We start from the raw sequence: 11,557 nt of genomic DNA on the forward strand, positions 1-11,557 counted from the left end.
TGATACATTATAGAGTGGTCCACAAAATTTAGCATGGCACTCCTGCTACACTGTCAGAGTGTCGATCTAGCCTCAAGCAGAGGTAGGGGGGTGGGCTACTTCTTTCTAACTCCCTGCCACTGCCAGTTACACGCTAACAAACAACAGAACTGTTCTGACACACCTGCTTAACTGAGTCTGGGTTTGACTGAGGCTCAAACATGTGGCTGAGTCTCTGTGATGTTTCCGTTGGTGGGCGGGGCACAAGGCCTGATCCAGAGCTCTTGATGAGGAAGTGAACGTGTAATCTTTCAGCCATAGTTTTCTTTTTTTCAGAAAACCATGTTCAACAAAATGTTAATCATAGCAGGAGATTTTTATGTAGTTTAAAAGACATCTGGAGAGCAACAGTACAAACAGGGAGATATCATTACAAGACCTAATGATGCGTGACGTGCTGTTATTCAGTAGGCTTCATCTTGTAGGGACCATATATGTCTGTATGTATTTCATTCAATCCAACAAATAGTTATTGAGATATTTTAGTCGGGACCAAATTGCTGCATCTTTAGTGAGAATCAGAAACTAAAACTGAAAGACAAGCAATTTTATGTGTTTATTTTAATGTGTTACTGGGGCTCTGGAAAACTGTGATGTTCATTCTTCTGCACTATTTTTTTTAACAATTAAAGTAAAATAAATAAATAAATAACTGTTAGATTAATTGATAGCAAAAATAATCTTGACTTAATGTACTGACACGTCACAGCTGAGTGAAACTCACCCTGTGTCCCTGTGATGTGTGTCTGTGTGTAAAAGTCACAGCTGTCACCTGTGCCACATTGCACACTGCTGAGTCGAGTCGGCTTCCTCTCTGAAGCATTTGGCTGGGGTCATTCATCCTAACTGTGTTGTTAACACTCACTCTCGACTGCTTCAGCTGTCAATAACTCCGGCAACTACTTAAGCAAAACTTGGGTGTGTGTGTGGTAGTGGTGGTGGGGGGGCTTGTTTTACTGTATTTGTGGGGTCCAGAAACAGAGAGACCACTATACTTATGGGGTCTAACAGCTTTGTGAGGACCTGAATTCTAAACCTCTTATATTTAAAAAGCAGTTTGAGGGTTGATACTTGGTTTAGAGTAAAGGTTAATCATCAGTTGTGATAGTTAAGGTTAAGGCAAGTGTTTAGGGAATGCATTATGTCAATGATGGGTCCCCACACATGTAGAAAAAACAGTGTGTGTGTGTGTGTGTGTGTGTGTGTGTGTGTGTGTGTGTGTGCGCAGAACCATGGCAGATATGCCTGTAAAGATTTGGCCAAATCAAAGTTGAATTTGCTGCACTCAGGTTTCACTGTGGTGCCACTTCCACATTGTTGTGGTGAATCCAGTTGAAGTGCTTGTGATAGCTGACAGTCTGTAGCTGCTGGCCCGTACAACCACACAGCTGCTGCTGCTCCACAGTCAGATCTCAGGCCTCTGGTAATGGGGGAGGGGGGCTCCCCTTGGATTTCGGGGGATGTCAGTGCGTGTGTGTGTTTGCGTTGGCTGGGGACCCATCAGTAGCAGCTGTCAAAGCATGTCACCTGGGGAAAACTTATGGTGTTAATTGTAACTATTACTAACTGCTAGTTAGTACAATTATAAAATACAGTTTTTTTCTCTAGGTTTGATCCCTCTGTTCAAAATACACCTCTGTATTTTTAACTAACAAAACTAACAAACAGCTTTTGGAAATCAGCCCCCACAGTGGATCAGTCTGAAAGCACCTGGCTCATGTTTTACTCTGAACTGGGGAAATTAGGTTTTGGAAAACTGCAACTTAAGCCTGCTCAAACAGGTCAAGAGCTATGAGGCAGTAAAGTCAGGAAGGTAACTTTCTGTTGCCTCCAACCCACTCTGTGATCAGTTATTTCAAATGTCAGCACTGTTTCACCAATCACACTAGACAGGTGACATCATCCACCTGTGTTCCCGTGTAGCAGACACAATTTGATCTTAAAGTCTTCGTGCAGGAGCATAAAAAACACAGTTAACCTGGTTATTCAGTTGTAAATAAGAGACATAGAAAAACACTTGATAGTTGATTATGAAAAGCAAGAATGGAAAGAGTAGGCCTAACCAGCTGAGTCTCAGGAGAGTAACCGGGCCGGTGTTGAGACATGAATCAACAGGATCATTTTCACACATTAAAGGAGCCATCCAACAATTTACTCTGCAGTATAGTTGTCACATTTTCAAGAGACTGAAGGAATGGTCAGGTCCAAAAAAGCAGAGACTAAGGCATATTCATGTTTAGTACAGAGTATGAGAAAAACGGAATCCTACATTTCCCATGATTCAACACATTCTCACTGACTTGTAAATATCAATATCTTTGAAATCCCAAAAACCCAAATTTGTAAACAAGGATTTCTGTAAAAACGTTGTAGGCTGTACGCTCAAGGTGAGATAACCCTGATGACATCATCAGGGTCATTGTCTCAGGCTGTGTCTACACTAATATGTTTTCATTTTAAAATGACCTCTATCCAGACGACCGTTTCAGTTCTGTATCAGAAATAATCTGTGTCCACTCTGTCACACCTGAAATTCATGTACACTGGGCAGGAAGCAGATTCTCTACTCTGCAGTTGGTTAGTTGCAGAAAACACTAAGAACGAGGAACAGCAAAGACAGTTGTGGAGTTAATATGCGGAATTTAACTGCACAACAGCTGCTAGCAAAGACAACAAGGCCGGTAACATTTGTAATTCATTATCCATGTTGCTTTCACCACTGGTAGCCGAGGCTGATAAGACCCAATCACGGAGCGAGCGTGGGCGTCTATGTCATCATCTCTGTTTCTACAACACAACTCTGGAGTTTTCAAACTAAGAATCAGAAGTTTTCCCAAAAGTCTGTGTTTTACGGGCTCAAAAACTCCAGGATAGTGTGAACACCAGACATAAACAGAGCAAAAGTAAACATATTGGCGTGGATGGAGCCACAGACTTCAGTCATGTTCAACTGTTTTCACAGGCTTACTCCCAACAACAAGTAAGTTGACTGTCGTGTGTGAAATCACTGGAGTGTCCCTTTAACTGTGTGTTGTGATTCAGCAGGTTGAGTGTGGACTTTGATGAATCAGTGTCTAAAAGTAATACATATGTGGCTGAAGGCAACATAAATGAAACCACTTCCAAACACAAGGTAACAGTTAATATAACCACTTTAATTCTCTTGCCTTTAACGTGCACCATGACTTCCTCTCTGTTTCAGGAGCAGTAATGTGCACTTTACTGCACGCAGCTTCCCACACTAAGCATGTAGATTTGCTGCCGTCTTCACCAACTCTTTTTCCTGGAATGCTTCGCTACAATACGGCCGACTGTCGTCACCGCTGAGTTCACCCCAAGAGCAGCCTGACACTGTGAAGTCTCGCATGTGAAACGACCGAGTGCAAACACAGCCCTGCACGTAACCACCGCGGTTTTCATCCCACTTTCTCTCTAATGAGCTGATTACAAAACATGAGCAAACCTCAGTTTGGCACAGAGCCAGAATTAGGGAGAAAGAGAGAGAGAGAGACAGAGAGAGAGAGAGAGCAAGAGAGAGATGATGATAGCAGCAGCAGACGTGTGAGGGTGGGGGGAGAGGTTACAGAGCTGGTTACTAAAGACAACCACATGTCTCTATATCCAAGCTCAGCTCGGCCTCTCTATCTCTTGTCTCCGGCTCCTATCTGCGAGGAGACTGTGGCCTGGCACTGAGTCAGCGCGATTCGGAATCTAATACCTCCCATCATATGGAAACGTAAGGAAAGCAAGCCAGCCACCCCCCGCCCTTGAGGCTGCGTCGTCTTTGTAGTTATGGGAGGGCCTGGTGTAAATCATAACTTACTAACTCCTCGCCCTCTCCCCTCCCAAACACAAACCCCAGAGTTAGCAGCACAAACACACCCCGCTCCGGTAGCCTCGGTGGAGACCCCGATCCCTGCCTCTGCATCAGATTAGGGCCTGTGGCAAACATCACAGACAATACACCATTGTGTGCGAGCCTATGTCAGTCTATCTCAGCAGCTCACAGTCACACAGAAAAGCCTGTTTAGTGTTTGATGAGGAAGTGATAATGATACAGTGAAGGGAAATCATGAGCTTTTCCCTTCTTGCAGTTGTATCCCTAATGACGGTGAGAGGTTATCACCTTTTCACACCAGCCAGTGAGAGGTTAATTCACCACAGGATGGAGTTTGGAAAGCATGAAAAGAGCCACCACACAGGCCTCTGTAGTTATTTAGAATATAAAACAAAAAATGAATTCCTGTCGTTCAGCAGGTTGAGTGTGGACTTCTGTCCAAGCAGTGGCCTGATAACAGTCTGATAACAGTGGATGACCTGGAACCTGGGAGTTTGGAAACAGGTAAGAATGTGGAGAGTATGAACTCAACTTAGAGACATTTAAAGTGGACACTGCTACATCAGATGGTGTAAATGTCTCTTAGACTGAATTTAACACAAACCATTAAAATCAAAGATCAAAAGCACTGTAGCTGAGCACCGCTCCAGATGGTGAGAGAAGAGAAATCTTTGATGCTTCGACATGGCTTGTATTTTCTTTATTCAAGCACACTTAAACCACATTCAGTCTTTCTGACTTTTCCCCTACTTAACATCTCTTAGAAGACTGCCTACCATCCAGCAAGTTTCTATTTTCAACATTCTTTCCATAATGAATTGTATGGGTACTTGAAAAAAAAACCAAGCTCCTGAGTGACTGAGATATCCAGGTTCTCTGAGATCAAATGATGATGGTCTAAGATCATCAACAATATTCTAATTACACCTAAAAAAAGAAAGAAAAGCAATCAAATTACCACACTTTAGACTCTATAATCAGCAAATATTTGCTCTGCTTAAGTACTCTTTAGAGTACTTCAACAGTACACACCTATAACAATGACATGACTCACAAATAGACAGTTAAAAAAAAAACATCTGAGTAGATGCAGCAGAACCAGTGCCTTTATCTGCTTTATTCATTATTTTCATTAATATTTTCATTGAAAACCTGGTGCCTCTACCCACAATGCAACTCAACCACCAGTAGCCTCAAACAGAGAAGAGCAGTGGGCCTAGGAGGTCTAGTAAGCTTTACTCTTTCTGACTCCACATCCCCAGATTGTTTTTCATTTTCTAACTTGAAGTCTTCAGCCCCCAAAAATATCAAAAATTTTAATGTTCATTTTATGTTCATTCAATAATTCAATTCAATTAACTATTTTTTTAAATCACCAGTTAGTTAAGGTCTGTTGCTCTCTCTTTTCCCATAACCCACCTTTCTTTCTTTCTTCCTGTCTGGATACGGGGGGGTATCGGAGTAAAATGATTAATTTGACTAAATGCATTCGATGACGTCTGATAACTAATAGCAGTGACCGATAAAGCTCCTTGTTAACATTGGTTTAGTGTAGAAATGGCCTCAAATCTTTTTCTTCGTAGTCTAGAGAATCACTCATGAAGTCCCATATGCTCTCATATTTACTGGGAAATTTAAAAAATACAAGTGTGATGTGATATCAAGGAGGCGGAGCTCAGCTGCGCACTTTGACCCCGGTCATACAAGCAAGAGCATCAGAGTCAAGCCATTTAATCCAAAGAGGAAAATGTGAATCAGCGTCTCTCTGTTTGGTGTAAATCTTAACATTTTCAGACCGTTTTATTGACAATGTGATGTAAAATTAAAACAACAGTGCGTTCAGCCTCACATTGAGACGAAACAGGCTGTAAAATGTGCAAATAAAAAAAAAACACAACAACCTGTCACTTTCCATTGTCGAGAGAGTTTATCTTGTGTGGAGATAATGAAATCAGTCTCACCATCCCCCTCCCACTAGTTAACTGACCTCCTGTGACCTGGGCAGGACTACCCCCAGTAGACCGCAGCTACAACCACCATTGTTCTGTTGTAGGCCGACAGACAATGATGATGTTAAAATGCTTTTGGGAAACTCGGTTTCCGATGACTCAGTGTGAGAGCTGAGGAGTGTGTGAGGAGCTCGGCCAGGACATGATGGGAAAATCTCTGCACCGTGCTGGTGATGACACATCATGCATCACACGGGGGTTGACTGTATACAAGACTGAATCTGTTCAAGCTTCCCTCCCTTTTTGGAGATAATGGAGCTGTCTTTGGTCTCATGTTTCTTCTTCTTCTGCAGTTTGAGACTTACGGCACAGAGGCGCAGGAACAGGGTTACTGGTCCTGGTTGCATGACTTGCAAATACAGCTAACCTGCGTGAACACGTTTCCACTGCAACTGTGCATCCTTGCTTTAGATGAAGGGGAGCTACTCCAGTGACTGACAAGGTCAATCGGCTATAATGAGCTTGTCAGTTATTTTACCGAGCAGCTCTTAAAGCAGCTTGTTAAACACACATCAGCCTCCGCTCTGTTTCCCACCGACGTGTGTTCTTAGAGGCCATACGACATGAACGTGAACACTACAATCCACCGTGACCTCAGGTTTTGTGCTGCGATTCGAGTGTCCGCTCATAGCTCATATGCTAACTCCCCCGCTGCCCCCTCCAACCCAGACATGATGTGAGTCTATTTAACATCACACTCTTGAGGGAGAATGAACGAGACACAGTTGAGAGACAACAGGTGTTAAAACAAGCAGAGACTGTCCAGTGAAGGGCTCTATACATGAACGGAAGTGACCGTCTCTCACTCTTCTGTGGTGGCATCACTCAGCACATAGCCGTCTTTTACAGCCCCTGAAATGGCCATGAACGTCTCACCAGCTTAACCCTGCACATGAATAAGTTTCAAGCCACAACACATCCCAACCTCTGGGGCCTCAAAGTCCTCCACTCACTGATGCTAAAATCACATTCACTACCATTAACTGTTAACAGCTGCTTTCAGTTACATTTGATTTGATTTGATTGGAATATGTTCGAGCAGAGAACTGTCTGACAAGTGAGCAGATTTAAAACATCACTTTAGGTCATTTAGCAACAAAAATGGAAACATTCTCAGATTCTCAAATGTGAAGATTACATAGCGTCAGATAACTCTGTACTGTTGATCAGACCAAACAAGCAGTGTGTAGACATCACGTTGGGTTCAGGGACACTGTGATTTGTCACTATTTTATGATATGGAATAATAAATCTGATTTTTTTACAAACCTAACACTTAATAAAATGAAATAATTATTTAACGTTTCAATAATTTTTTTGTTACAGCTCTTTTTGTAACTGCAAAAATGCAAATAAATAAATAAATAGATAAATAAATTAAGTAAAAATATTACATATCATGGAAAATATCATGATATGCAATATTATCACATATGGGCCTATTACTTGCACTACATTATCAATAGACTCAACAGGAGAACTACACTGACACATGAAATTAAAAACATCCTGCTCTGTAACAAGTGATTACACTTTAACTCCATTGCAACGAGCCAAGAGAAAAAACTCTTCAAGACAGTTTACTCTTTCCTGACAGTGATGTCACAGTTTCCTGTTTCCTGTGCCTAAAATTTAAAAAAAAAGAAAAAGGAGAAATCCACAATTTTATCTGTTTAAAAACATTAATGGATGATGCCAGGCTGGGTGTCAGTCCCTCAGGATCAAAGATTTTTAACCGATATTATGTTCACATGCAGTGCGTTCAGTAGACCAGAATGCACTGCAGCAACAAGCCGTTTAGCAGCTTTCCTTCAGGTTTTTGTTTCAGATTGAAAAACCTCTTACTGTAACTTTGTTACTCCGCTGCCTGCAGCCAAACACCCACACTCTGGGGTATAAAGTATGAAGTGAGTGGCTCAGGTTGATTCGGTCAGATATTGTGTTAAACTATAGTGTGTTCATCAGCAGGTCAGAGGTTTACACAGCGCAGCAGCAACTCTTCATCCACAGCCTCAAAATTCTAGTGCAAACTTTTTCCAACCAAACCACCGAGGCCCCAAAAGAAGCCTCCCTCCACCTCCACCTCCACCCACACCTAACCTATCCCCGCCATGAGGTGACGGCTGCTGAACGGCTTCGCTGGTTCGGTGCAGAGTGGGATGAGTTTGGGGTTGATGCCGTTCTCTGTGTTTTTTTTTTTTTCTTTTCCTTCTCCAACTTTTGAGTTTACTCAGCAGGAGTGGGTGGTTGTGGTGGAGGAAGAGGAGGAGGGTGGTGGTGGTAGTGGAGTGCTCCTCCCCCTCCTCAGAGTCACTCAGACTTCACCCTCCTCACCCTCTCCTTCTTACTCCAACCCTCCTCTCTGTCCCAGTACGCTAGACTTCATCGGTATTTGCTTTAAAAAAAAAAATCAACCCCCTTTTGCTCCCACCTTCTCCTCCTCCTCCTCGGCCTATTCCCTCCAACACACACACACACACACAGTCACTCCTTTTCCAGTATTTGATTCATTAATTTTTCTGTGGATTTCCAGAAAAGAGGCAAAAAAAAAGGAGCTAGATCAATAAAAGTGGGGCCTGTGCACGGAGAAAATGTGTGAAAACGGGGGCTACAGCAGCAGCAGCAGACACACAACAGCACACACAGGGGCTGGGGTTGTGGAGATGAAAGTGACATGGCCACTATGGGTCTCTGAACGCTGCAGAGCAGAGCGGAGCCCCCGAACTGAGGCTGAATGAGCTGAATAGGCTCATCCATTCTTTACTCCTTTCACTCTCCGTAGGCCCTAACTGTTGGAACTCTTCATTCCTCACAATGGGCAAATGCACTAAACTTTTTCTTTTTTTTTCTCATGCAAATCACCTCGGCCCTGCCTGGGTTTGTCATCATGTGAAGCGGAAAACACACATGCATGTATTCTTACTCTTACTAAAAAAAAAAAGACCACAAATATTATATTTGAAACTGATTTTTTATTTTGATTTATTTACTTGAATTATTCCTAAAGCTTCTCTACGATTTTCCAACTTTTCTAGGTTGTCTCATCAGAATGCCAAAAAAAAGGACCCATTTAATTTTCAAATGTGACTTACATAAAAAAAAAATGCTTCACAAAAACCAAACACAAAGTTTCTTTTCCACTAAGATGTAGGCCAAAACAACTTACTAAAAAAAAAAGTGGGACTTGTAAGTCCACACATGAGTTTGGAGATCATTAGCAGAGCCTGTTAGATAGGGGTAAAAGCCAACAGCAAATATAGCTGGTTAAGGGCCCCACAAAGGCGTCAAGTGTTTGTTGACTGCTCAGCCTGGAGAGCAAATAGTACACTTTGAATCTTTCATCAAGAGGTACACACATCTCCCACAGGCCTGTCAAAGGCAGTAACGCGTCCACGCTGCTGCTGCTGCTGCTGCATTCCTGACCCTCTGCCTGATGGTTTGTTTCGGTGCTTTGTTGTATTAAGAGATTAAAAAGTAAAGTGAGAGGAGTGTGAGGGTGGCTGCATTAGTGCAGCGCAGTTTTTCATTCTAAGGACGCAAACATGAAACAGTGAGGAAAAGCAAAGAAAAGTGTTTTTCTTCATGTTGGAGAAAATGTATTTTAAGGCTTGTTGGATTTTTCTTTTCTTTTTTTGCAACAGTTTCTGTAAAACTATTAAAAGCTGTTGGCGCCGGGCTTCCTGATCACATCTCTTCCCATATGGATCAAGTTGCGGGACGAAACATTTTTTGGATTCCTGTGTCAGATAAGTTCAAAGTGCAAATGAGATGTGAAGCTGCCCTGAGCCTCCTCTGCTGCTGACACGGGAGGCGGCAGAGGAAACAGGAGAGGAGGTGAAACTCACGAGTAGAACGCCTTTTTCACCGTGGAAATAAAACACACACACACACACACAACACAAAGGCATTACCACAACAACTTCTCCCAAACTCCGCCGCTGTCAGCATCAGCGCGAAGCCTCCTTACCTCCACTTCTCCTTCCCTCGTCGAAACCCGCAGCAGCTCTTCCCCTCTCAGTGTTTTTGTCCGAGGGAAAACTTTGCCTGGAGTCGGATTCCCGTCAACTGGGACTAAGCTGGCAGCACCATTGAAAGCGAAACGCGCAAACAAGCCTCTCCAGACTTGACGCGAAACTCCATGAACCGAGTTAGGAAAAGTTTTGGAGCAAGTAAAGTCTGCTGCTCGGCATTACCTGCTCTCCTGCCCCCGGAGAGAGAGAGAGAGAGAGAGAGAGAGAGAGAGAGAGAGAGAGAGAGAGAGACTCAGTGCGGAGCAGAAGTCGCGTCGAACTTTCTCTTACAATCCATCTTCTCCTGGAGACGCGCTTTCTGCGTGCGTCTTCAGCAAACTAACATGATGCGTAAAAAAGCTGCTTTTTTTTTTTTTTTTTTTTTTTTTTTTTTACTCATAAAAAGTTTGGGGCTCAAAGCGGTTTGGCTTCACTCGGCAGTTGTTGCAGAGACATGCGGTGGTGTTGAGATCTTCAAGCTGCTGATCTGTTTTCAATCCCCCCTCCTCCCCTCCGTCTCTCTCTCTCTCTGTCTCTCTCTCTCTCTCTCGCCCCCCCCCCCTTCACCATCTCCTCCTCTCTCACTCCCCTCGCTCCCTGGTGAGTTGGGCCATTTGCCGCACCAGATGGGCCGGGCTAACTCAATCCAGCAGTTGTACTCGAGAGGAAAGTTGGATAAAGTCTCATTTATTGCTCGATTTTTCACGTTTTGTACTTAAGGAAGTTTGGAGCCAGTTTGCGCGGGTTTTACAGCTGAGTTTAAACACACACATGTAAATCAGCTACAAGAGCGGTGCTGCACAAATCAGAGCCTTTGTTGACTGTCACCTACAGCAGCAGTTGGAAAAAGCTCTGGCTGCATTTAGGAGCAGTGGTTCTGTGAGTGGCTCGACGGAGAATTAAGGCTCTCTGTGATCTCACACAGAACAAACTCAAACTTTGCAACACATGCACCCAGACCCTATAGTTAAAGCTACAGCTTGTTGATTTTAAAAACATAGACAGCAAACAAACATAATTCATGCTTTGTTTATCCCCATCCAGGCTTTTTCATCTCTGCTTGAACCTTTTTATTCAGCAGTGATTTGCAGCGGACAAACAGCATTTATGATGTAGCTTTCACCTAAAGTCACCCTCTCCAGGGCATTTAAATGCTTATTTAGTTTTGTAAATGACTGTTAATTTTAAGAGAAGAAAGGAAACTGTTAAAGTGTTGAATTCAGATCTTTTCTTAAAGTAAAAATAGCAACACCAAAGAATAAAACTACTCCATTACTCTATTAACTACTCCATAAGTTAAAGGTCCCATCCAGTCTAAAGGTAGATGTCCATGTGTTTGTGATTATAAAGCAGGTCTAGGTTCTATATTAATACTGTGAAAGTATCAAAGCCTCAGTCCACAGAGAAATGCACACAGCCTGTATTCAGACACTGAGCCTTAAAACCAGCCGTCAGGACTTCTGGAACTTTGTGATGTCACAACAAAGCAGTCACCTCTCTCAGCCACACCCCAAGCCCCACCCACCTGGACCCACCATCCAACATGGGACCTTTAAAGTCCTGAATTCACAATCCCACATCAGTAACAGTAGAGTCGGATTACCAGCAAAATGTATCGAATGTAAAATTTCTCATTATGCAGAAAAGAAAATCCCAATCAG

At 43.0% G+C, this 11,557-nt stretch overlaps 1 protein-coding gene across 1 annotated transcript in view; it reads right to left on the reverse strand.

The window, feature by feature from the left end:
* gli2a (GLI family zinc finger 2a) overlaps positions 1-10,404 on the reverse strand; it is an 89,808-nt gene extending 79,404 nt beyond the window's left edge. The window contains exon 1 of the mRNA XM_071484420.1: positions 9,854-10,404. The gene's annotated coding sequence lies outside the window, so the exon portion shown is untranslated. The remainder of the gene's footprint in view (positions 1-9,853) is intronic.
* Between the last annotated feature and the right edge of the window lie 1,153 nt (positions 10,405-11,557).

Source organism: Trachinotus anak, unplaced genomic scaffold, assembly GCF_046630095.1.
Source record: "Trachinotus anak isolate AG129_WGS33_773 ecotype Australia unplaced genomic scaffold, CSIRO_AGI_Tana_v1 ptg000001l, whole genome shotgun sequence".
Lineage (NCBI taxonomy): Eukaryota > Metazoa > Chordata > Actinopteri > Carangiformes > Carangidae > Trachinotus > Trachinotus anak.